General features: G+C 36.9%; 1 protein-coding gene across 1 annotated transcript in view; it reads right to left on the minus strand.

The window, feature by feature from the left end:
• Positions 1–27484, minus strand: part of Rhbdd1 (rhomboid domain containing 1) — a 1230872-nt gene that overhangs the window by 816510 nt on the left and 386878 nt on the right. The gene's annotated exons all lie outside the window — the stretch shown is intronic.

Below are 27484 nucleotides of genomic sequence, written 5' to 3' on the forward strand. Positions count from 1 at the left end.
CCCTAATCCTATAGAGGATTGGAGCATCCACACTTTGTTCTTCCTTCTTCTTAAGCTTCATATGGTTTGAGTGTTGTATCATGGGCATTCTGAGATAATATCCACTTATCAGTGAGTACATACCATGTGTGTACTTGTGTGTCTGGGTTACCCCACTCAGGATGATATTTTCTAGTTACTTCCATTTGCCTACAAATTGTATAAAGTCAGTGTTTCTAATAGCTGAGTAGTACCCCATTGTATAAATGAACTACATTTTCTGTATCCATTCCTCTGTTGAAGGACATCTGGGTTCTTTCCAACTTCTGGCTATTATAAATAAGGCTGCTATGAATATAGTAGAGCATGTGTCCTTGTTATATGTTGGAACATCTTTTGGGTATATGTTCAGTAGTGGTATAGTTGGGTTTTCAGGTAAAATTATTTCCAGTTCTCTAAGGAACCATCATATTGGTTTCCAAAGTCATTTTACCAGCTTCTTTAATAGTATGTTAATTATAGTTTTGAGGATAAAACCTTGTCATTTTAATGGAATTTGATTTCATCATTTAATTTTTTAATTGTTTTTACAAATATTTTTCTCCTGTTTTCCTTCAGATATTAAATAATTTTATCTTAATATGTGTTGGCTTTGTAGATGAAGTGATAAAAGAGCGAGAAACTATGTTTTTTTCCACAAAAACTTACAATAATTCAAGCTGCAAGAGCCTTTCCTAACTCCAGTTTGATTAACTTATCAATTATTTGAACATCACTTACTCATGATGGAACTCATGTTTATTAATCTACATCTTTAAGGGGAAGCAGCATAGTCTATTAACCTATATATGTATTTATTCTCTGGTATAAACACATTTTCATTATTTATAATAACAAAACTAATATGGTTTGAATATGAAAAGTTTTCCCCAAGCTCATGTGTGTAAGCATTTGGTCTCCAGCTATAAGTGCTGTTTAGAAAGGTGGTAGAATTTTCAAAGTGGAGACTGGATTTTATAAATGGGTCAAGAAGAGCAAACCTTTGTCAGTTACAGCCTAACATCACTTCTGGCCCAACCTTTGTACTCCCTGGCTAAGCCTGCAGTTAAGGAGTACTGCTACATGCAAGTTCAACTTCCATCCCTGGACTATATGCTCCTGACCTATGATCTGCCATAAATCTTAAGTTGCTTTTGTCAGATATTATGTCAAAGGGATGAGACAAATAACTAAAAGCAAAAATTCTTAGAATATATGGAGGTACTGCTGTGATAAAGATATAGAATTCTTTGAAGCTGTCTACCAGTTAAGCCTCAGAATGCCACATGCAGTATTTGGACCACTTTGCTAGAATGCTGGAAGTTCAGAACACAACCCCACACACACCCACACACTCACTCACACCTACACACCCATACACACACACACACACACACACGCACACCCATACACACACACACACACACACACACACACACACACAGATAATGACTCTCATGAGCTACTAGCACTCCATAAGGAAGTGGGCACATGGCCATGGATACTAAGACTGGCAAATATTTCAGCTTCATTTTGGCAATTATCTGAAATTTTAAATGAGTCTGGATTTTAATGTAATGTATAATTTGTTCAATAGAAAGAATTTCAAGGCAGCATCCAGGATGAGGCATGGTTATTTCCTGCTACTCTTATCTAGGTTGACATCAAGAATTCTAAGCAAAAATTGGAGCAGAAATATGTGAAATGTGCATTTTAGTGAGAAAAGGAACATGAAACTATTTAAAGCTGAATAAAAGGTAGATCTTGACAAAGCTGTTGTAGTTAGGAAACTCCAATTCAACTGGGAGTACACTTAATCTATCTGGACCACCAACAACTAATCTTGAAATTGTATTATGTAGTGAGAATTTTGGTTTCTTTGAAAACATAGAAATATGGTAATGTATTTTCATGGTGTGGGATTTGGGGCAGTTTCAGATTGTCCACAGCAGCTGACTATGATTTGCCCCATGCTCTAGTATGGGCTTGATTTGGCAGTGGCAGATGGTTTCTGTGATTGTGTGATATTTGGAATTCTGGAGACTCTTCAGAGGGCATGTAAATGTTATGACTTTGAGAGGCATGGTTGTTGTTGGTGTGTGTGTTTGGTTGCTGTTGATTGGATGCTGTTGGCTGTGATTTGTTAAGTAGTCCTGCACAAAGAAGAAACAACAACAAGAAACTATTAGATACCCTGGTGGTGAAGAGCAAACTTGCTTCAAGAACACGATGCCTCTAATCAGCAGGAAATAGTTACCCCCCTCCCCGCTCTATCTTTATATCTCTCTTATATAGTGTTTGGGAGATTGAAGGGAAGGTATTCTATTTGCCAACCACCTACCCACAAAGTAGTCAAAAGACCTGCTACAGTATTACTTTGATCAAAGTTCAATATGTTTATATGCCTTCTTATGTGAAGGCTTTTTCTTACTGTAGCTTAACTGTATTGTCATATATGCATTGATTCCTTCGTTATGATTTTTCAGTTTTTCTTTAACATCTTTTCCCTTTCCATTGTGTCTCCACTAAAACACTGATTAAAAGACCAGAGAGATGACTCAGTGCTTAAGATAACACTTTGTTCTTGTAGAAGACCTAATTCCATCCCCAGTATTCATACTGGGCTCCTAAGTACCTGTAATATCAACTACAGGGTTTCTAAACCTCTCTTCTAGTTTCTGTAGGCCCTTTCACACTCATCTGCATATATTTAAAAATGCATTTCAAAAGAAACCCTTCATCTGACTGTGGAATTTATATGTAATGATATGAAATCACAGCTTCTGAAGCACACGCTTTTAGTACCAACTTTGTTTCATCTTTCTATCCCTTTCACTGACAATATGTCTTAGCCTCTGTTTCCAAATTCTAGTGCCTCTATAGAAGTTAGTCCTTCTGGTCTACCTTCCTCTACTGCAATAGAAATATACTTCTTATAATATTGTTAGTCTCCCTTTTCACTCTTTTATCTTATGCTGCTGTTATAAACACAAAATTTATACATATAAAGATCTTGAGGGATAATGTTTCTTCCCTCTCATTTTATCCACTATGATTTCTTGCAAAATTTTAGAACTCTTCTGGAAAGTGACTTAGATATTACAGTTCCATTTTTTTCAAAAATATGCCTGGCCTGAGTGATTGGAATGTTATGTTTCTTATCTCATGTTCTAGTAGAGTTTCTGAATGAAATATAGTTATGCATTATCTACAGATGTGTATGGTCTTCCCTTTATCAGTAAACCAAAGTGGAATCCAACCTGGACTTGATCAAGGCTGTCTTTGGGGAGATGGAACAATTTGGTTATTTTGAAATGGCTTCCTTTTTTTCCACTCTCTTTTTCACATTTTTGAGTATTTCTGAGATTTAGATAAGATATAGCTCAGATGCTAGTCTCTAGTATATTTATAGGATCTGGCCCTTTGCTATTCTGGGCATCATCTTCCTCCTGCTTCAATGTTGTTTCCTTATCTTTAAAACTTTGAGTTGTAGCTAATAGACACAAAGCCTCCTTCTCTTGTGTACCCAGTACCAACTGTTGGCCTCCATTCTATTTGCCATTAGGCTCTTTATAGATATTCAGCTCTCAAAGGATTTTCTGGTAAAAAGCAGAATGTAACAGCACTGCACTGTTAACCACACTGATCAACTTACTGTCCTATCTGAAGTTTCTAAGGACTGTGGTTGTGGCAAATATAGGAAAGATAAGATAGTGAAAGTGAGGGGGAAAGGTCATGAATGCAGAGATGAGAGGCTGTTCTGTTCTGTTCTGGTTTCTGCTTTAAACATTTAGCTTTGTGAGTCAATGTTCATAAACTAGAGAGTAAGACATGCCTTTCCCTTTTAATTGTTTACAAGTTGAATACAAGGCTGTATTTTCATAGAGCCAGAATATTGCCACAATCATGTTCACCTACCTTATAATTAGCATTCCTCTTCAAGTTAGAATAGCAGAGAGTCTTAGTGGCACTTTTCTTTTTTATGACCCTGTTAACATTGGAATTGCAATGCAGATGTCATCTTGCATCATCATTGGTCTGTTTCTTGGTGGCAATCCAATACTGCATCCTGTCTTGAACTTTGTGATTCCCAAGGCAAAAGGGCCTTGGGAAAATGATGTCTTGGGTAATAATGTTGAATCATCCCCTTCTCCCTGCATAAGGAAAGGCCCTCTGAATTAAGTAGAACATTACCTCATGGTATCGTTGCCTGTGTTAATAAAATTCATATGGCTCAATCTTCGAGACAAAAAGACAAACATCTGGTTTGCTCAGATAGTATCCTCCCTGTGTCTGTTTCTAAGCTCCTGTCCTCAGCAGAGTATACATGTTAGTCCTAAGAATGGCAGGGCTGATGCAGGATGAGAAGTCTACACAATAACCAGGAGAGTGTGGAGCTGGATGAAAGACAGACAGAGAGGAGGAGGCTGTTCTCAAGGACTAGGAAAGGACTTCATCCTAGGAAGTAAGGGATCAGCCTAACACTTACAAGAGAAAAAAAATGCATTAACTAGAAGAAAATAAAATAGGATGATGATCAGGGGCCTTGAACCTTCCAGAACACAGAAGGACTACAAAACCAGATATTATAGCAACTTCTGCTAACAAAACACCTATCAGAGTACAATAGATATTCATTATATCCTCATATCCCCAGATGATATGAATGACTCCATACAGCCTGATTTTATTCTAAGAACTTGGTAAGCATTTCTTAGGAGTGTCTGTTGTGATACTTTGGAGTGCCCTTATTTAATGAAGTAATCCATTATTGTTGGGTTATGTATAAAACAAGTTCTGTTACAAAATGGTTTTCGTGACTGTTCATGCTCATGAATGGTTCGCATATCTTTATTATGTGTAAGTGTGCTGGAGTTTTCCTGGGATTTCTTTTATTCCACAAAACATTCATTTGACTTCCAAAAAAATTCATTTTTAAAATATATTCACATACAGTTGTTTTTCAAGGAATGTTTGCAAGAAAGGAAAAAACTAAACTCATTAATAAAATTAAGAGAATTGATAATAAGTAATAGCATATCCATACAGCTAAATCTCCTGGAAGATTTATATATATGTACAAATACAAGCAATATGTACATGTATTTTATATATTAAATGTTAGAGTATATCACAAAAGAATATGTATGGTATAATAACATTTCAGAGAAATATTTGTATAGATATACACTTGAAATATTTGGAAAGATATAAATAACTCTTTTGAGAAAGATTATTGATTATTGAGATCATTAAAAATGTTTTCCTTGTAGTTTCCTTTCCTGCACTATAGCATTTAATATCCATAGACAGAACCCTGGGAAAGGAGAGTCCTTTCAAAGCTTTTGTGTAACTATCCTGAGTGTTTGCAATTGTGCATATCTCATAGTATTTGAAACCAAAAGACCTTACATGTTCTTCTATAATATGAAGTCTTGTCTGTGTACATTTTATATATTCTTGTGACTTTTAAATGACTGTCATTTTCTGTGTGTCTAAATTTCCTTTTCTTTCATAAAATATTCAGTTGTATTGATCAGGTGCATATGAATTGTATCTATTAGTGTTATATGTTTAAGGCATACAAGCTTGTATATTAATATAGTTATATATTATAAATTGATCACAGTCAAGCCAGTTACTATAACAATAACCTCATATCACTGCTTTTTTTTTGATTCTCCATATGTATATATTAGACATACTCTAGATCCACATCTTAGAAAATTTCTGTTTACACAGTATAGTACTGTCAACTGGGTCACCATGCTATATGTTAGACTTCATAATTCTATACTATACACTGTTACTTATATTGCATCCATTTCTCTATCCCCATATTCTGCTTCCATGAGCCTGACTGCTTTACTGTTTACAAGTAAATGGATGCGGCATGTATGAGTATGTATTAATCCTGAAGTTAGTCATGATCAATTCTGTTTCTACGGTCAAGATGCTTTTCTATTGATTTTGCTTCTTTTCTGCATAGACAGCTCTGCCCTATGTAACCCTTAAAAAACAAGTCCATTTGGGAAAAAGCTTATCTTGGCTTCTCAACTTCTACTATCTTTTTTTTTATTCTTCTAGCAGTGACTTTGGTTGTAAATTCTTTTCAAGAAGACTGGTTATGGTGACATGAATAGAAATATCTAATTTGTGCATTATGTTTGATTCAATTGAATGTAATCAGTGATTAGCACATTTCAGAAACACTATTCATTTTTTGGGTGCTCTTTAAGTTGTTTCATTTGTGTGTAGATTTTTTAAAAATTATCAGAATAGAACTTGAAGTCCTGAAAATATGTTCTTGACAACTGTTAAAGTAATTTAATTACTTAAACATTGTATTGAGTGTATATGTGTGTACCTGTATCTTACTGTGTGTCATGACACACTTGTGGATGTTAGAGTTGAAGTAGGGTCTGCCTTCCACCATATGGATTTTGGAAATCAAACTCTGGCCTTTGGGATCAGTGGAAAATGCCTTGAGCTATCACATCAGCCCAGTTAAATGGCTTCTAAAAGTTAATCTGAATTTCATGAGTATTTTATAGATAAACTCATTAGGTTTCTCAAATAACAATTATAATAATTTAATACAATAGTATATTTTATCTTGAAAACATTTTATGAAGTTTTAGCAATTGATTCATTCAAGATGAAGAAGGAAATAGTTACTATGATTGGAAAGTTCAAACAGGATTTAATTGTACCAGCAGTATATGCTCTAACCTAGTGGCTATGATTTAAGAGTCCCTGCATTCAAAATTGCTTATCAGGTTGCAGCACTGTGACATGATGGAAATGTAAATGGGTCTTTTAAGTGCCCATTAAGTCACTGAAGTTGTGCTCTCAACAGGATGGTGTGACCCTACTGCTCCTCTCTCACTTTGCTTGCTGGTTCACGATGAGGTTGACTTATGTTCCTCCATCCTTCTGCTGTGGCTCCCCCGCCAGAAGCTAAGGGCAAGGGCAACTCAGTGCTAGGCTTGGATTTTTAGACACAGGAGCCAAAACCATTTTTTTTAATCTATCAGATTATTATCATTATTATTATTGCTACAGATATTTTGTCATAATAAAAAGCTAACACTCTAGCTTAGTGTTATTATTAGGAAAGGGTTCCACAGACTGCATGGCATAAACAACTGAATTTCATCATTTCACTCTTTCAGAAACTAGAAATCTGAGATCAGGTTGTCAATAGTCCAACACACTGTCTGGGTCGTAGGAAGTATATGTCCTAGTTTTCAGTACCAGCTTTTGGTAGTTTGTACCCCCGTAGGATAAAAAGTTCCAGGCTCCCTGATGCATTTCCCCTTGTATGGTTTTGTAGCCACAGTTCCCCCATTTTATAAAGGTGTTAATCATTTTGTACTAAAGCTTATTCTGATGCCTCCATTTTAACTTGATACTCTCTATATCAGTAATTTCAAATAGGGGGCATTCTTTTTTTGGGGGGGAGGGGGCATTCTAAGGTAGCAGACTACAGCATGACTTTGGGGGAAGACATAATCCAAAGCATTCACGTTCCATTTAAAAAATATTTTCGTAGCAACTGAAATGTCATTTTTAAACTATGCACCACTGATATGAATAACTTTTCAGGTAATAAGTAAATCACACGCCTGACATTTTCTGAGTAAAGGATAATCATGTTGTCTATGTTGTTACTCTATGAGAATATATCTTCTTGGGAGGCAGTGACTTTAAAAGGCATAATTAAATTATAGCATGTTTGAAAACAACTGTTAGCTACTGGAAACTAGTTCTAGCTCCAGAGTTTATTGTATGCTCAAGCTTGCCATGTTTTGAAGAAACCACTGTGTATATTTGGAGAACACATATTCTCTACTTAACTTTTTCCTTGATAATTTAAATAGTAACTTCTTATGGCATTTTATTCCCACTTCAAAAGGTCTGTAATTGGCCAAAGTGCGGTCTAAATTTTTGTTAGGTGATAACACCAAAAGTATGAATGAAAATGTATAAAGGTGGTCTGCTTGATATTATGCTTAAATTGAAAGAGATTGTTTAATCTTCATAGTAATGTCACTGAGAGAACCAACAACTCTCATGATTCTCTTTAAACTCATTCAGAGACTCAGGTATTCAGTCAAATCATTTTTTTATAACTTTACAACAAAAGTGTGTCTTCTGTGGCAGGCAGTCTTTGAAAATACAGGAATTCAGCAAATTAAGTCCCTGAGTCATACAGTTGACATTCTGGTGTGGAGCCTGTGTCAAGAAATGATTTAACACACAAACAACCTTCAGATATTGATATGCATTATGAAAAGTTTAAGAATAGTAGAAAAAGGTATAATTCAGTTAGAGATGCAGGATTTTGAAGACAACCTTTCCTCAAAAGGTCAGGTCAAGGTTTGGACAAATTTGTATGAAAAAAAAATAAAGTCGCTGTGTCGTTGAATCTATGTGTACCAGATAATGCTACTCCCCTCCTTGTTATTTCTCTAAAAGAGGATGGCTGTCATAGCACTTTTCCCTTTTTGTCCAACATGCATATTTATCCACAATAGAGATTCATACAAAGATATTTTACTATTGACACTTTACTCTTACTTAGTCATACCACATGGATATCCTGAAACCCCAAATATATTTATCATGCATGTTTATTGCAACACCTTACCTATAGAAATATTTAGAAATTTTTTTATCAAATATGTTTCTCATAACTGACAGTATAAGACCAATTAGAATTTGGAAATAGAGGAGGAAGACATTTGAAATTAGCTGGTTTTTAAGCTTTTGATCTTTATGAAAATCATCCCTGGATCATGGCCTCAAGTTGCATAATATTGTACATCTGAAAGGAGTTTCCAGATAATTTTGCCTATCAGCACTCAGTGAATCAAATAGCAGATACCAATGAAATGATTTGTACAAAGGCAGAGATTAATCACAGTAAATCCCATGAAGCAACACGTTGTGCTCAAACTCTGTAGCTTGTTGTTTCCTCTCCACTCCCAATAGAACACTGTGATCAGCCAAACATGATCTATGGGTTTCCTGGAGACTTGACTGACCTAATTTACTGTCCGGATTCCCAGTTTCAAAATGTGCACAGATGAAATGACAGGAGGGCAATCAATTCACATCTCCAGAACACTATGGTCACAATATCACCCCACTGGCAAAGACACAGACTTTAATCCATGAGTACAGAATGTGAATATAGATAATGTCTTCTTGCATGTCTCTTAACCAAAACACTGGATTTGAATCTCTGGAGCATGAAATGAGTTTAATTCTGACTATAGAGATTGGTTTCCAGCTTTATTCTTTAAGTCTAAAGGCTTCTTCATCATTTTGTTTCTAATCGTTCTAAATCCTTCTTCAAAGCTAGCAATTCTTCCCTGTGACTTCTGATGATGCTGTTGTATTTAAGTAAAGAACAAGTCATCGCATTTGACCCACTTCCCTTAGCATGAAAACCTTAGGTTCAAACCGAGTTAGATTCTACAGTCAAGAAGCAGAGGGATATGGATGCTGATGCGTGGGTAGTTTTCTCCTTTTTCTGCAGTCCAAAACTCAAGGGCAGATAATAGTGTCTCTCATTTTTAGGGTGATTTTTCTCAATTTTTCTAATCAACATAATCCTTCCCAGGCCCACCCAAAACCTCATTACAGGTATATCCCACCCCAAAGGTATATTTGTATAATTTTAAGTAATTATAGATCTTGTCAAGATGATAATTCACACTGTCCCACTGATTCACAGTGAACTTTAAAAAAAAAAAAACTACTAAGCTTGTTCATATGATATCTTATTCAAACTCCACAACAATACTACAGAAACAGTTGCTATTATCATTCTTGTACCAGGTAAAAGAACCATAGTATATGGCTATTATGGGAGAATACACAGCCAGTTTAATACCAGAGATTGTGACTAAGTCATTCAGGGCATACAGAGTCAGAGCAGTGAGCAGGGAGGTCCACATCAGTATGGAGGCACAGAAAATCTAGATGTTCACCCAGTGCCAAGCTCAAAAAGGATTAGAAACGAGACAGGCTATAAAAGCACAATAGTTAAGCCATCCTATGACAAGAATGCCATCATTATCCTAAAATAGTACAACCAGAAGCAAATATGATTTCATATGAATTATTGCTTAGGCAACTTGAGAGCCCAAGCCAGAGTTTTCAAACAGGCCTAGTATCAATAGCAAAGAACAAAAACTGACTAAGACAAACTGAATCCGAGGGAAAATGCAGAAGACAGAATCTAATCTTGGAAAGAATAACTCTGGATCTGCCCTAAGGGTACAGAATGCAGATGATGTGAAGACCAAATGAGCTGGGCCTTAGCTTTGGCTTCCATAGTCTTCCTAATAGGTACCAATGTTTAGAGAGACCCTAGCATGTATGCCTGATACCTACCTTTATGGTTAACAATGTAGGTTCGAGGAAGATTGTCTGGATTTAGTAGATTATTTCAAAGGTAGAGAGTCAAGATCTCCATCGCTGATTCAGGTGCTATACCACCTTTAAGCAAGCACCACAGTGTGGGTGGCTTACAAATAGCAATGTATAATATTTTAATTCTGGTGACCAGAAGTCTGAATCTGAAGTGTTAGTTAGCAGGAATGATTTCCCCTGAAGTTATGGAACTATTCATCAGACACATCTGTCTTCCCTGTGTTCTCCGATCATCTTAATCTCTAGATGTCTCTTCTCCTTTTCATTTAAGAATATAAATTTTCTTGCATTGTAGCCTACCCTAATGAGGATCTCTCCTTTCTCCAAATTTGATTACCTTCTACACTGCTGGGCATGGTATGGGACATGGGCATATGGCTTCTAGAAGTTATCAGCTTATGACAACACTGAATGCAAGTCTGCCATGAATGGCAAAGAGATGGGTTAGGGAAAGGGGAGGTGAAGAGGGAGAGGGAGAGATGGGGGACAGGAACAAGAGAAAAAGACTGCCTCTATTTTGATTTCACAAACTATAGAGATTCTAAAGTTCTGAAGTGTATAAATATAAATATATAAGCAATATATAATATATAAATAAAATTAATCATGAAATAATCTCATCATGGGCAAAATACCCTAGTTCAAAGTCATTCATATTGTAGCATCTCCAGTCAATATAGTTTCCAGTATAATTTTAAATATTATTTTTTCATGACAGAAAATTCACAAGTTTCTGAGATCACTCACCTTTAAACAGAACCTTTATAGAACTGTGTTGAAATGACCTTTATGGAATACTAAATAAAAATATTAGGTCTAGAGGACATGCAAACTTTAGCAAACACAAAGTTTCATTGTTTTTTTTTTTTAATCCCTGTGTTCTTCCATTCAGCAGGCAAAAACAGAGAAGGAAAACCAAGGGCCACAGAAATCATTGACCTGGAAATTTCCTTGTGTCAGTAGTGAGGTGAGGATACGACCTTTGGTAAGTAGGTATGGAAAAGATTATTGCTTTGAATCCTACTTGATAAAATTTGACTCAAGAGCAGGAGTGAAAGCTCAGTGGACAAGGTGCTTGTCATACATGCATGAGGATAAGTGTTCAGATCTCCTCAGAACTCTCAAATATGAAGTGGGTGTGGCAGCTTCCTATAACCCCGGTGCAAAGGACGCAGTGATCAGATCCCTCCAGCAAGCTGAGTAATGAGATCGGCTAAATCAGAAAGCTCTAGGTTCAAGTGGGAGACCCAGCCTTGATTTATAATGTGAGTAACAATTTAAGAAAACATTCAGTGCCAACTTCTGCCCTTCATATGCACACATGTTCACACGCATCTAGACATTTATGCACACACATTCACATGCATCTCAACATATGCACACATCCATTCACACGGTACATATCCCCAATTGAATAGCAACAACAGCCAAGCTTCGTCACTTTTCCTTTACAGAAGAAGAATTTACCTCCCATAAAAGATTTAAAAGGAAAGATTAAACCTCTAGTGTTTGGTCCAGGACATAAGGTATCTCCAAACAAGTTTTGAAAAATATTCTACATTTGGCTTTATCAATTCTCTGTCTTAGAAGCATTCTCTGAAGTATACAATGAAGCCCATGTGATCTCAATGGGAATACAATCCATATGTCTCTGACTCATTCACACTTAGCTCATCAAAATCGTGTTTTGCAAGAGCTATCTGAAGTCCAAGAAAGCTTTGAAAAGCTCTTTTTCTTAGAAACAAGGAAGTCGGGTTTTTGCCAAGTGTAAACAAACACATTCCCTTATTCCCTGTGCTTCTTCAAATTAGAAATGCAGAAGACAGAAAGCTACAGAGCTTTGTAAACCTGTTCAAGCAGAAACCCATCTTTTTTAGGCATGGCACTAAAATACCTTCCTTTCTCTTTCTCTTATATTCAAAGTTAATTGCCTTTAAATATAAATTTTCCTGTAACTGGCCTGTTTAAATTATTAATGATTTTCTTTTTTCAATTTAAATGGAAAATTTTTATCTAACTATTCTTAAAATGGTACTGAATGATAATATTGTACTTACACATTTTCCTCCCCTGTAGATAATCTCTTAAACACTTAAATCATGTCTCTTCCCCAAAACACTTATATTAGATCTCAACTGAAGTAGAAGACAGAACCAGCCTACTGTAAGAATATCTAACTGTCCATGTGAGACCTGCTATTACTTGGGAATTAGAAACACTGTCTTGAAGATTCACCAATAATAATTTTGAAGGAGACTATCATCTGTCTATCCTCTTGAATACTTACAATAAACCTAACAAACCTAACAGTGATCCACCGGAATGTGTTAGGATTCTACAAAGACTGCAGCTCAAACTGGGTGCTGACCAAGAAGATGACCAGCCAAGGTTAAGAGGGCCTATGTTCAAGAGCAGACTCCAGCCTTGAAAGATAATCTAGAGTTAAAACCGAGAGTAGAGGCTGTGAGCAAGGGAGGGAGTATGTGAGGGATTGGAAAGAGGAAAGGGGAGGGTGAAATGATATAATTATATTATCATCTCAAAGCATAAAATAAATATTTCTAAAAGAGGAAAGCAAAGAGTGTGAAATCTAATCCAACAGGGAAGATGAAAATAAGTAAGCAAACAAACCAGTATGGCATGTGCAAAGGTGGAAACTGAAGCTGAGCTATAGAGATGGCAGTTAAGACTTTAGCTATAAAGAGTTCAGGGTGACAGCAGAGTGTTATTCCCGTATATGCTGGGGGTCACTTGTCATGTGACATGATAACATGGCTTGAATTTCAGGATTGTATTCCAGGTTGATTGTCTTCTTTCAGAAGCCTCCTAAGTAAGCTAAACAACCCCTTTCTCCTAGCTTCATGAGAGTCTCTGAAAACAATACAGAGCAAGAAGTTTGGGGATGAGAAATGACTGGGTATCACCCAATATCTAGCCCATACCTCAAAGCAAAAGTTAGCTATCATTTAAAGATTCTAGATAGATGCTCTTCTGCCTTAAAATTGTAATCCCAGAAGTAAGATAGTCACAAGTTCATAGCCAGCCTTGGTTACAATGTTTGTTCTGGATTATGCTGGGTTATAGAGTACTATTTTGTCTTTTAAAAAATCAAAACAATGATGTTATTTAAAGATATGAATGGAAAAATAATAGTAAAACCAAGCTTTCATGCTATTCATAAAATACAAATTTGACAACATTGTGTAAGTCCATTCTTGTTACATATGATATAGCATTAGGTTATACCTATTGCCTGTTCCTACAAAGACATACATCTGGAGCAAAGACTTCACTGTGCATAGTGACAGGTTTTGTGAAAAATAACTACATTAGTCAAATGAAATACATATTTAACCTCCAGTTTCCCCTTCTTTATCTAGATTCTGCTTCAACATTCATACTAAAGCTGTAGATGTAGATTGCCATGCATTAGGTACCCTAGTTTCAGAAAACCAAACTGAGAAAACATTCTTCCTTGTGTTGACTGATTACCTTGTATCAACTAACTTGTTCTGATTCTGGGTCTGTGTCCCTTTAGAGCCAAAACTAGTCTCAAAAGGAGGAACACGTCTCATGTTTCTGTGTGGTTTTCTCTTTAGTTGGTTTCACCTTTGCAGACATTTATAAATTGTTGTAAATCTCTTCAATCTGTCCCCTGTCCCCACATTATACCCTTGTGTTTTCCCATATTTTCTGTCCTCTCATCTGTCTACTCTCTTCTAGGGAGGCATGGTCTGTAAGCTCAGGAAACCTGCCCATGTTGTCATTGTACCCCTAAAATCCACATAACTTCCAAAATGTTCTCCTGCATTATAGATGGCTCCATTCCAAGGTCTCTTGAGCTCCTAATCTAAGCTTTTAATAAGAAAGTTTTAGAACTTATCATATATAATGATTTCTAAGAATCTTTGAAGTCTTCAAATCCTGTGACTCACACTCACATTTGGTAACACCAGGATAAGACTATGCGATTATGATTAGGCTTATATGGATTCAGGAATACCTAGAGAATTAGATATTGCTATTGCAGGGTATATCTGTGGAGAACATTTACCTGTGAGTCAGAGGGCTGGGCAAGGAACACTCATCTTCAACGTGGGCAGGCATCAGGCAGGGAAGACAGGTAAAAATATCTCTTGCCATATCACCTGACCTTGACACCAGACCTTTAAGGTCTTTAGCCTTTGGAATTTAGAATGTGCATGAAAACTTCCCTGGATTCTCCAGCCTTCGGTCTCAGACTGTTGAATCACTGACTAGCGTGGTCTGAGAAGGTTAGACTTGGTCAAAGTTATATATATTATTGGCATCTGAGGGTCTTCAGGTTGCAGGCAACTTGCTGTGGGAATTTTCAGTCTTCATAGCTACATGGGCCAGTTCTAGCTCTCATCATCATCTATTTGTATATGCATGCACATATATGCGAAATGTGCTGGCTGGGTTTTTTTTGTTTTTGTTTTTTGTTTTTTGTTTTTTTGTCAGTTTGACACAATCTAGTACAACAGTTCTCATCATGTGGGTCACAAACCTAGAAAAACACATTTCTCCAATTGTCTTAGGAACTCCTAATCATAAATTGATTAGGTACTTCAGTTGAGAGCATGCTTTTATAACATCAAGTCAAGCCTGTAAGGCAGTTTCTTAATTAGTGTTTGATGTGAGCAGGTCCTGCCCATTGTGGGTGGTGTCATCTCTCTACTGGTAGTTCTGGGTGCTGCAAGAAAGCAGATTAAGCAAGTCATGGAGATCAATCCAGTAAGTAAGCAGCACCCCTCCACAATCTCCTTATCAGCTCTTGACTCCAGATTCCTGCCCTGTTGGAGTTCTTCCCTGACTTCCCTCAATGATGGACAGTGATAACACTTTCTTCTCTCAAGTGCTTTTGGTCAATGTGTTCCATCACATCAATAGAAATACTAGGAATATATATTATATATACATATGTGTGGGTGGGTACATAATACTTTATATATGAATACACACACACACACACACATGAATATAGGAAAGAGATGTAGTAATATATAGCCATATATGCACATACTCAAAGTTGTTATGTTTCTGTGAAGGAGGGATTCTGATTAATACATATCTTTTGGGGCCAACTTTTAAGACTCCTTTGAAATTTGTGTTGCATAAGTTAACCTGCCATCTTAATAGCACAAAGTCTAATTGGAAATTTTTTCTGCCACAGCTTTATTGAACTCGGGCTAAAATGTGTGGTGGGGCCTTTGTTGTACTGTTGAATTACAGTGTGTCTTGAGTGTCCTTCTAATTAATGTGCTTTGGATAAGCTATGACTGGGTCAAAATATTTTCATTTTCACTTTGTCAAACTAATCATAACTGACTCTTTTAATTTTACAAAAATGTCAGATTAATGCTTTCTGTACTATCATAAACAAAGCAAGGCTTTTACTGGATGAGGAGGTTCCAGTAGATGTCATCTGTGAATGTTCACCAATAACTTAAAATTTGTGGTGATGCTTGTTTATTTCCTCTTTATCCTCAAGCTGAACTCCAAGAATATTTTCCACTCAGCATTTATAATATTCTAAATTTAAAAATAATTGTTCAGAAGCTTTGTTTCCTATTGATGGAATGACACTGGCAATATTTCCAATCTCTTTAAAAACATAACCAGAATTTTCCCACTATTTCATACATAAATATGTAGGTAAGTGTATGCATATACATGTATGCATATCTATGTGTATTTATAATCAAGTTACTATTTCTCAGAGAACAACTGTTTTGTTGTGGGAAATTCTGATTAGAAAGTATTATGTTTTTTATTACAAAAACTATATTGTCATTTATTCCAAGGACTATTGGATCACACAGCAGAGTAATCTTAGGAGTAATTTAAGGTTTGTTTTACAAATTTTTTTCTTTAAAATTTACAACTTATTTTAAGTGCTCATATTAAGTATATTTCTACTTTAGAGTCAAGAGTCTTTTTTAGAAGAATTATTGAAATAGATTGACAGTGACCTCAAAAGACTCATGACTGGTGCCAAAAAGAAAGACTTGAGTAAAATTGGCGTTTGTCCTAGTGCATGAGAGTTGTGACCAACACTTGGAGAACTTAAGATTTGGTTCATATCTAAAAAAAAATCTACTCTCTTCTTTAATCTTTTCTTTCTCTTGTTTTGTTCTTGTATCTTAACCCCCCATCTTCACAGGAAGTTAACAAATCTAGCAGGGAAAGGGAAATAGTAAATAATACTGTAAATGTCATAAAAGAAAACATAGTTTTTGTTTGAGACAAGAACTCTAGTGCTTTAACCATTCACAGTGTAATTCTGGCTCTTATCCAAAGAGTAAACGAATCTCTAATCTCTCTCTCTCTCTCTCTCTCTCTCTCTCTCTCTCTCTCTCTCTCTCTCACACACACACACACACACAGCAGTATCCAATATGATGCTAAACACCATGATACTAAAGAAATAGTGATGATACTCCTCTGCAAAGTCAGATTTAGAATTTTGATCTCTGACCTTAAATTTCCTGCATAAAGCTGATATACTTGCAAACCAAAGAGCGAGACAATTCCTTGATCTAGATTAAAATTGTGTCTTCTCTTAAATAACACTTTGGTTTCTACTTCTTTGGAGGAGCAGAAGTTTGGGATTCTTTATGTTTCTCCAAAGATATTATTTTTTGATGTTGTGTTTTAGACAAGCCTTACATATGTGATTAAATGTTGGTTTGTTTCCCTGCCCTGTGGAGATCTGTGATGAAGGAGCCATGATGGTGGATATGACTTTACTCAGGATGAACCAGGGATTAAATACCTTTTGTGGTAAGGAATGCACAGGAAGAGACGCTCTTTGGCTAAACACTCAGGGCCTATCTAGATACCTCATTAGTATGGAAAACTCGAGGTTTATGTGATCGATTGTCAAGGCCCTCTCAGGGGGTGTCATGGTTATGTGTTCCAGGACAGGTAGAGCCTGGTGGGGGTGGGGCACTGGTTCCATGCCTGCCATTCTCGATTCTGAGATTCCCTGGGGTTTTGAACCTGCTCATCCTTACCAGTTCTTCTGTCCAATGGCATGGTCCTTTTGTTCCACTAGGATGTATATTTCTTAATTACTTTCTTACAGGATGCTTTGTGGAAATGGCCATTAACATGGCATTAAAGTCTAAACCAGCTGGTAAGAAATCAAACATCAGACTTACCATATAATGTAGTGAAATTTCCACTAAAAGAACATAGTTAAAAATGTAAGGGTTCCCACTTAAGTATTTCCATCATTTATTTATTCTCCAAGCGGTGCACAAAACGACAGTTAAATATGTCTCAGTGAAGGAGTTCAGCTATAGCAGTCAGCGCTTGTGTATTATATTTGGACAAAGAATCACTCGTTTCTAAAACATTATTTGCTTTAAAGCAAAACAAAGCAAGCAAAAACAAACTCAGTTTGGCCAACATTCTTTACTATAGTTACTTCAGTTACCTGGGGCGGTGGGGCATGTTGGGGAGAACATTCCTGATATTTACGAGTTAGAAAGAGAATACCAGGGTTTGGAGAGATGGCTCAGCAATTGAGATTAAGTATTGCTATCCCAGGTAACCTGAGTTTGGTTCAGCACTCACATTCAGTGGTTTACAACCTCCTGTAATTCCAGCTTCTTCAAGTTTCTGAGGGAACCTGACATTCCTCTGATACAAACACATGGATGTGCCTAATTAAAAATAAAAGTAAACCTGTAAAATCAAAAGAATGTAGAATACTGAAATGCCTTGTGCATAGTAACTACCACTGTCTCCCATGGTCTCCCACATCTACATTGGCATGTGCTAGCAGGATGCATTCTTAAATATGTAATGGTTGTAAAAGACACAGGGATGCAGGCACCCCAAGTTCTGATGAAAAAAATTCAGAATTTATCAAGTGCTTAGTATTTCACACTGCTATCAATGAAGCATGAAGATATAAATACCTGTTGCCTTTGACCCTAAAAGGCTTTTATCCACAGTTTGTAAAACACCACAACTAAATAAATATCAGAAATTACTGTATATTCTAGATCAAGTTTGTCTCTGTATGAGGGACTCTCTCTTACTTTTCTTTAAACCAGAAAACTATTTATTGTTCATAGGGGAAACTGTATCTGGAATTAGAGGTGCTTAGGCCTTTACATCATAACCTTGAACATTTTTAACATTGATATTTTGCTATTTCTTCTTGGAATTTTCTGTGCATTTGTCTGCCATTCCATTCTAATACCAGTTTTTGAAGGATCAAACCAGAATATTTTTTATTTCCTGATCATCTTATACATTATAATATGAATAAAATCAGATATAGTAGACATTGAATAAACATATGCTTTCAGCTAAATAACTGAGCAAGGGGTCCATAAATAAATAAAAACAATGTGAAGAGTGGTGGTGAGCTTCATTTTTGCCCAAAGAAAGAAAAACACTTGATGATAAATTATAGTACTAAAGAATGCATTTTATTTCAGAAATATTGATTACTGTGTTTGTAGAATACTTTAACACACACACACATACACATACACAAACACACACACACACACACACACACACACACACACAAACACGGCTCCCTTCATGCATTATGTTATTTGATATTTCTGTTAAGGAAATAATGTGGTTAAGGGGTAGATAATAGTTCTCATTTTTCACATACAATAAATATGATGTCTGTGTCTGAGTATCATGTCCAGAGTCAGAATGCTTTGGACTTTTATCTCAGAAGGTTAGTCACCTAAATATAAGCTCATATGTTCATTAGTGTAGCTGCTATCTGTCTTGGGCCAATAATGAGAAGGTTTTAAGTTAATCCAAACATTAATTAGATTGATTTTCAAAGTCCTAGCAACGAAAATATATACACTGAAGAGGAAGATTTATGACTCATAGACTATCTGTTTCTTTGGAAATGATGGTATGTGAGATGAGAAGGGAAATTTATAAAGAAAGAATGAGAAGAGAGTAGAAAAAATATAGAAGTTCCAGAGCAGAAAATACAGAGATCAGAAAACAAGAAAACAGAGAAAGTGAGTGCATAAGGTACTGAGTTTTCAAATCGGATTGTCCATAGCTTGAGTAGCTAGCAACTGAAAGCCTTAACACCCTGTCAGTCAAGGGCAGACAGTTTATGCAGGCACTACCCCTAAGTTGGCACTTTAATAGTCATGTGGTTTCAAAGATATTGTTGTTCAAGTTGAAGCCTGTCCTTGCTAACTCTAGATGCTAGATGCAACTGCTAAACTGCCCCTAATTTCTCCCCCTGAAAAGGAGGGAAGATTATAGTGACTGTCTTAAGCAATTGTTATGATATTAAAAAGTCTGTGTGCAAAGGACTTATCATCACTACAGGTATATAGCTGGCACTGTATGTGTCATTGCAAATACTCACTAGAAAATGTTAGTGATGGATTGGTGTGTTACTTGAGTAAACAACAGAACACAATGGTCTCAATTGTGTCCACTAAGAATTCATATGTTGGAATCTCATTTCAAATATGAATGCCTATGAAAAAGGAACTTTGGAATAGTAATCAGGTTTAAGTGACATCATGTCTTTTATCCCTGACCTGGAGAGATTAATGATCTTACAAGAATACACATCCCTAATCTTACTCCCTCTTTCTATTACTCCATCAGTGAAGACGCAGAAAGAAGGCGGATGTCTACAAGTCATGACAAGCTCAGTTAGCGAGAAACAAAGTCTAATTTTATCCTTTTCAGGGATTTTCCAGTCCCGAGAACTGAGTTAAATAAATATTTATCTATTTTAAATTACCCAAACTACAGTATTTGTTATGGCTATCTGAGCAGAGTAGTATAGGACTCAAATCATATTTTTTTTTTGGTTGGGAATCAATGTGAACTCAGTGCTTTATTAAAGGGATAATGACAGATGCCAACAGGAAGAATAAATGTAAGAGACTTGAGAGAAATGATAAAACTGGTTTATACAGGCCAAAAGATCCTGGCTTTGATTTGCAATTTGTCCTTCAGTAATTTTGATGGCTCCAGATTTTCTTATTTTGCTATGCGTTATTTCCTTATTTATTCTTATTCATTGAAGCTTCTAATCATGTGACTTGGACTCCGTTACTCTTTGTTCATTCCCCTAGTCCTCTCCCACAAACACCGCTCCCTCACAATATAATGTCATTTTTCTTCATCATAATCTACAGCATTCAATTTAATTAGTGTGATTAGGTATTCAAATTTATCTTCAAGTATTAGGGGTAGGATGTTGGAAGCTCCTCCTCTATCCATGCTGGAGATTTTAGCTGGCCTGACTTTGGGCAGGAAACCATAGCAACTCTGAGTTCATGTATGTAGCAAACATGTCTTGTCCAAAGGTCAGCATTTCCTCGCCCTCCTTTCTATACTATAGCTCTCACAGGCTTTGCCCCTCTGCCATAATGTTCCCTGAGCCTTGGAATTCTTTAAATAAGGTTAAAGTCAATGTCTAGGAATCTTATATACCTTAGTGGAGACACATTATTTTTCTAAATATAGTAATTCATAAGTTACAAACCGTTTTCTTGTTTCAACAATTACTTTATTTCCCCCCCCCCCCAGGTGTTTTTTTTTAATTTTTTTATTCGATATAATTTATTTACATTTCAAATGATTTCCCCTTTTCTAGCTCCCCCACTCCCCGAAAGTCCCGTAAGCCCCTTTCTCTTCCCCTGTCCTCCCTCCCACCCCTTCCCACTTCCCCATTCTGGTTTTGCCGAATACTGTTTCACTGAGTCTTTCCAGAACCAGGGGCCACTCCTCCTTTCTTCTTGTATCTCATTTGATGTGTGGATTATGTTTTGGGTATTCCAGTTTTCTAGGTTAATAACCACTTATTAGTGAGTGCATACCATGATTCACCTTTTGAGTCTGGGTTACCTCACTTAGTATGATGTTCTCTAGCTCCATCCATTTGCCTAAGAATTTCATGAATTCATTGTTTCTAATGGCTGAATAGTACTCCAACAATTACTTTATTTTACTTTGTATTGTTCTGAATATGCTCCTTTTATGTTTTTAATAGCCAGTGCCCAATTTTAAGCTATATAAATGACTTTTCTGTGGTGAATGTGATTACTCGGGCAGTAGGGTGCTTGCTTGTCATCAGAACCTTGGGTTTAATCTCCAGTGCCACAAAAATGTGTATGGGTGAGACAACTCTGGAGTCCTAGCACCTGGGATAGATTGGCACCAGGAGTTCGGGGGCAAGTTTGGCTATATAGGGAATTCAAGGCCAGCTTGGGATCTGTCAGACATTGTCTCAAAAACAAAGCAAATCACATAAAATTGACTTTGCAATATGAGATCCTTACTACAATTATTATTTAGATTGGAGATTATGAAATAAAAGACAGACATTGGTGTTATATATTTTCTTTGTTTCTTAAAGCACAAAAGTCAGTTACTTGTATTTATCAAAAATCTAATATTGTACTCCATGTCTTTTGGGGAGAGTGCAAAGAAATAACTATAATAAGGCACTGTGATTTTTAACATGAGACACAACAGAAATAGGAATGATACGGTGTCATCAGGAAGCAATATATTTCAGATGGTGTCTCTGAAAGAACACAGGGTACCAAATGAAACAAACGTGGATAAGGGAGATAGATCTAAACTTATCATGAATGTGAGTTCATTTTGTTTGTAGAAGAGCTGTACAGTTGATGGATGTGTAGAGTAAAGAAAAATGTCAAAGACAGTTGTAGGTAAGCCAATAGGTATCAATTATTAAAAAGCCTTATCTTGAGTAGCATAAAACAATCACAGCATGTTGTCATAGAAATGCCACCAGGAGAGCATGATGGGATAGCTGCCACAAAACTTGTTAGGTAGTGATTACAGTGTTCAGAATTATTCAAACGTGTATATGAGTGCAAAAAATACTGGTGGCAGGAAGTCCCTAGAAGAAAAAGGTCTACTCATATCACAGCCTTCTAGGTCATCCATAGAAGCATGTAACTTGACATCTTCATGATTTCTTCTAATTACAGGTAAATAGACGTTTCACTACTACCTAATGGTAGCACAGAAAAGAGGAAGAATTCCAGTAGATGGAGGAAACTCAGGCTTTCAGGTGCTTGTATCTGGTGCGCTGGGCTTTGAAGTAAAGAGGGCTTTATTTGAAAGATTAGAGACCACCGGAGAGTTGACTCAGTTGGCAAACTGCTTGTGTTCAAATCCACTGCTCCCAAGTAAAATGCAATGGGTGGCTGTGCACAGCTGTAATCTCTGCTCTGGAGAAGCAAAGACAGGTACTGCCCTGGCACTTGTTGGCCAGACAGCTGAGCTTAATAGACAAGGTCTAGTTTTTAGTGAGAGATGCTGTCTGGAAAAGCAAAGTGGTTGGCACTTGGGGAATGACAGCTGAGGCTGACACATGCACACATGGAGTTAAACATACATCTTACACACACACGCACACACATACAAACACACACAGAGTGAGCAGGAGAGAGAAGGGAGGAGATGGAGAGGAGAAGGAGAGAAGAGAGAGGTAAATAAACAATCAGTGAGAAGAAAGGAAAGAAATGAGAAAAGGTAAAAAAAAATAAAAAAGAAAGGACAGGAGGAAAATAGACTTATTTCCATAATATTTTTCCTACAGTCTCATCACTGCCTTTGTGAAGTGTGTTTCTGTCTGCTCAGGCAGTTTCATCTCCAGGCCTACAATGGAGCAGGTACCTACTACACTATGCTGTGTTCTCCGAAAGCACCAGAACCTGTTACAAATTGGCCAGGAATTCTGCCTGCTGGTTGTATCTCAGATAGAAATGACAACATTTTTCAAAAAGACCACAGCTGTTGAAGATAACACTCTGGATGCTCCTGTTCCCCTGAACAGAGCAACATCATTTCTCCGACTCCATCTCTTAATTAATTCTGGAAGCATAGAATTCATTGCTGATTTTTACATGAAAGGGATGATCATAGGTTTCAGATGCCTTTTGAATATGAACAATACTGTTTGTGTATAATATACAATGGTGTCCAAAACTGTTCTTACCAACTTTATATATTATAAACACACGTATGGAACTATAATGTGAAACATACATGATATATAGAAACTTATTGTGAACAATAATAGAGTAATATTATAGTGACTTGGAAGCTCTTGAATTGCACATGTGCATATGAAGAACTGTCATTTGATATTGAAAAGGGATAATGGGCAAGATCATATGGAAAAAGTTGTAGCTAACTATTGATCTGTCTTCAACCCAATAGCATTGTGTGTTAGGAGTAATCCTGCCTCCTCAGTGCCCGGCTTTCTGAGACACGAGCACTTTCTTTCTACTGGGGTTTCTTTCACCTGAGACTCATGAGACACTGCTGTTACAATATTTTATAAATGACAATGAAATCCCAGGTTAGAGTGCACCTACATGAAAATCATCTGAAATTTATGTATATGTGGATATAATATATTCTCATAGACAAATGTCTATGTAACATTTACATAGAACAGACTTTATGTTTCCTTAATATGTCTTCTAACTTGCATGTTTTCCCCATCTTGTTCCTTTCAAAGTATGTTAAGGAGATGTTTTCACTCTCTGGTTTTAAAATTCTTTAGTGTGTTCAGTTTGTGCACAATTTTTTTACCTACCTCTTCCAACCTGCTGAACCAGCATTTGAACTGCTGTTAAAGGGGAGACTGAGGATCAGGAATCCCAACAGGCAGGTATGTGTGTATATATATATGTGAGTGTGTGTGTGTGTGTATGTGTGTTTGTGTGTGTGTATGTGTGTGTATGAGTTTGTGTGTGTGTGTGTGTGTAGGGAGGGAGTTAGTGCAAAAGGATAATAGTGTCCCTTAACAATGAATGTAGAAAAGAAATCCAGGAGAGAGGTGTGTTGCTGGCATATTTTAATGGCAGATTGTAACAGCCAAAGAAGTTTGGCTGAGAAAAACCTCATAGAGATCAATCAGTCCATCCCTCTGCCTCTGGGCAGAACCACACCTCAGAAATTCCAGACAGATGAGATCCTATACCCAACAGGATGACTCCAGGAGAGAAGGTTTAGCATTCCCTAGCACTGGTGTTCCAAGTGACTCACAAGCTTCAGTGTTAAGCAGTCATCTTGCTTAATTAGCACCTTCCAAACCACAGCACGTTTTACTGCATTTCTCACTACACTAGCCAATGGGAAAAATCTGACCCACAAATGATTTCATTATTTTATGCATGAATTATAGAGGTAGAATTTGTTGTTGTTGTTGTTTTAAACTGAAATGAAGTACATAAAGCTGCTCAGGTCTAGAGCATAGTCTGCTAATCTTCCCTGTTTAAAAATAAATGAGTAATGAATTGGTTTTGCTTGCAATAGCAAGTGTGATTGGAAGATTCCCCCCCCCAAAAAAATCAATTTCAAGGAACATGCAAAACAGCATCATTTAAAGATAAAGAGCCAAGAGGTCCAGCATTATTTATGGGGAAAAATGTCTTAAAAAGAAACTAGAAGTTAAATGTGTCCATCATCTAACTATCTAGTATCTGCCTATATGTCTGTCTATCTATCTATCTATCTATCTATCTATCTATCTATCTACCCATCTATCTATCTATCTATCTATCTACCTACCTACCTACCTACCTACCTATCATTTATCTATCAGCTTTATAATCTGTCATCATGTGTCTATTTACCAATTATCTATATATCTGGCATCTACCAATCTATCTATCATCTATAACTATCTGTTTGTCTATCTACCTACTATCTATCTGTCATCTATCAATCATCTATGTCTGTATGTCTAACATCTATCTACCTGTCATCTACCTATCTACCTATCTAACATCTGTCTATTTATCTACCTATTAGTCAACTTATCAAGCACTGAGCCTCCCTCTATCTAATCTAGCATCTGTCTATGTGCCTGTGGGTTTTCTTATTAGGGCAGTCTCACTTCTTCTGTTTCCTTCTGCTCCAGTATTTGGTCTCATTCATTTATTACTCAAATATTCAAACTTCACTTTTTATTAGTCTTTTTCGTTTTCTAGAGAAATTGAGTGGAAAACACAAAGTAGAGATAGTCTTCTTTTACCTAGTCTTACTTCCCCATGAAAACACATGGAATTTAAACTTTTTAATATGGGTGTCCCGGTATGTCGCTTTTGTTCTGATTTGAAATTAATTTTCATTTGCTTTACTGATTTTAAATGAATGAAGCCAATTTATATTATGGTGCATTTTCTTATTGCTATATAGATCTTCTTTTCATAAAGTGGTCAGAAATTTACACATTTTTTCCATTGGGTTGTTTTGTCTTCTGGAGAGCATGGTGTGTAGTCCTTTAGTGATAGGAACCATAAAGTCTCAGGTCAGGAGAACTTCCTGAAATCTGAAGGTTAGATCCACTTCCAAATGTCTAGGAACTAGGAACTCACAATATTTTGGAGAGAGGGAGTAGCTTCCGGGGCTGGAATTGTATGTATGCTTTCCTCATATCAGGCAGGATTTGATAAAACCTTGTAGGGTTATTTCTAGTAAAATACTTTCTCCTGAATGGGGAAAATAGCTCATTTGGTAAAGTGCTTTCTTGTAAACATGAGTATCTGAATCCAACGGCCTGAACCCACATAAAAACTGCCAGGCACAGTGATATGTGTATAATTCTAGTGCTGCGGATTGTGGTGGGGTACAGAAGAAGCTATAGGCTTCTATGTCAGCTGCTCTAACTTAACTGCTTAGCTGTAAGCCAATACGAGATCCTATCTCAGAGGAGATGCATGGTGTCCCAAAGGATGGCATCTGTGATTATCTTCCTGCCTCCACACATACATATGTGCACACACATCTTTTTTTTCTGAGGGTAGAACTTATTAGGAGAACTAGAAGGTTCTGCACATAGAGATAGTTACTGACTTGGGTGTTGTTTGAACTCCATGGTGGAGTTAAAATGATTATGAATTCAAGAGAAATGGTACTTCAAATTTTATTTGAGAGCTGGAAAGAGGGCTCACTCAGTCAGAATGATGAACTGAGTTTCATCCCCAGAACCCAGGTGGTAGAAGGATAGAAACAACTCCCTCAGGTTTTCTGACTTCCACACAGGTGTCATAACACTGACATTCTCTCTCTTTCTTTCTCTCTCTCTCTCTCTCTCTCTCTCTCTCTCTCTCACACACACACACACACACACATGTGTGCATACACGCACACAGAAACAGAAAGAGACATACACACAGGTTCACAGACATGGACACAGAAGCATGCATGTATATACCACTACACAGATGTAAAAAAAAAAAAAAAAAAAGAAAAGAAAAGGAGTCTTCTCCCAGGCTGGTGATGAATGTGATATAGCATAGCTCATAGACAACTGTATAACTAGAGAGCAATCAAGATGCTATGGTGTGCTTTTTTCTCAACATCAACTTTGGAGTTTCACATGTTCAAAGTAAGCAATTGGGACTTAGGAGATTTTCAACATAGAATGGTTTTCTCACATGTAGCCCACCCTAAGTGACAGAGCGTCTGGAGTTACAGGGATGGATTTCCCTCATCCTATGCAGGGATCAGGAGTGGATTCTTGACAGCTCTTCCCTATGGGGATGCAGTAGGGTTTCTGGAGGTAAAAGCAGACAAAAATGGGGTCCCTGTGAGTGGGACCCTGGCCAGGTGGCTCATTCCAGGTGTGTTCTTGCTCAGTTTTGCCCACGGGTGGCATTCTGTAGTTTGTTAATTACTGTTTTGGTTACTTCCTTTCCGCTGCACTGACTCGAGTTTCTGCTCAGTTAGGTTGTGATTCCATGCAGTGGTCCTGCCTTCTCTCGGTCTCTCAGAGCAGCTTTTGGTACTGACCTCAGTTCCCTAAGGATCTAAGGAGAACCTTGAGTTTTCACTGAATTCAACCTATTTTCTTCTGGTGCAAATAAACATGATGGTTTCCATGATGACGGCATAGCCGAACATTTTGCGTGTTCCCAGTCACCAACTCACCATACTTTGGTCTTTCTTCTTCTTGAGCTTCAAAGCGCTCCCTGGAGAT

The sequence above is a fragment of the Apodemus sylvaticus genome, chromosome 9 (genome assembly GCF_947179515.1).
Source record: "Apodemus sylvaticus chromosome 9, mApoSyl1.1, whole genome shotgun sequence".
In the NCBI taxonomy this organism is placed as follows: domain Eukaryota; kingdom Metazoa; phylum Chordata; class Mammalia; order Rodentia; family Muridae; genus Apodemus; species Apodemus sylvaticus.